Raw genomic sequence first — 990 nt, 5'->3', positions numbered from 1 at the left:
GGAGGGACACTCTCCTCCTGAACCAGTCAGATCCGATTTGACGGTACACACACACAAATAATAATAATAATAATAATAATAATAATAATAATAATAATAAGCGAAGGCTCTTCCTTAAAGCACCTTCAAGGGCTGGCCTTGAAGGTCTCCTTTGTGTAATTCTCAGGGGACTCTCAGGGATCAGTATTGCCATCCATCATGCAGCCATTTGCTGACTTTTATTGGGAGTTCTTGCTTTGTGTCAGTCCTCACAATGAAAAAATGGCCAAGGTTTGAGAACTCAAGCTAATTTAATAATAAAGACCCTATTGCCCACCCCCAACCTAATAGGAGAGGCTTGATAGTAAATTCCATGGACTCTGTGAATCTCCCAGCCCTTTCGTTAGTCCCTGCAGTCCAAGTTGGTGTTATATGCCATCATGTCATTTGCAACTCATAGCAACCCTATACAACAGCTGCAAACCCTGAGCCAACTTTATTGTCTCAGACATGCCTATTCCCATTACCTCAGTCACTGAGTCAATCCATCCTCTCTTGCACTGTCCCTCCACCCTCCCAAGTATGATGTCCCTTTCCAATGACTGGTCCCTCCCTAAATCATGCCCAAAGTATGTCAGACAGAGCTTCAGAATTCTTGCCTCCAACGAGCAGCCTAATTTCACCCTCTCCATGATGGACCTATTTGTTATAGCAGTCCATGGTATATTCAATACTCTTCTCCAGCACAACAACTCAAAGGCATCAGTTCTCCTTCTCCCTAGTCATTGTCCAACTTTATGATGCACAGCAAGTAATTGTGAAGACCATGGCCTGGATCAGGTGCACCTTAGTCTCCAACTGACATTGTTGCTCTTCACTATTCTAGAGAGGTCCCTGGCAGCACATTTTCCCAGTGCAATTCATCTTTTGATTTCCTGGCTGTTTGGTACCAAGAGTGTTGATTGTGGAGCTAAGCAAGCTGAAGCTGTTAATAATCTCAATCTCTTTGCC

The sequence above is a fragment of the Elephantulus edwardii genome, unplaced genomic scaffold (assembly GCF_000299155.1).
Source record: "Elephantulus edwardii isolate Elephantulus edwardi_28Jun2011 unplaced genomic scaffold, EleEdw1.0 scaffold00186, whole genome shotgun sequence".
NCBI lineage: Eukaryota > Metazoa > Chordata > Mammalia > Macroscelidea > Macroscelididae > Elephantulus > Elephantulus edwardii.
The sequence above is the reverse complement of the archived record's forward strand: the minus strand, read 5'-3'. Positions refer to the sequence as shown.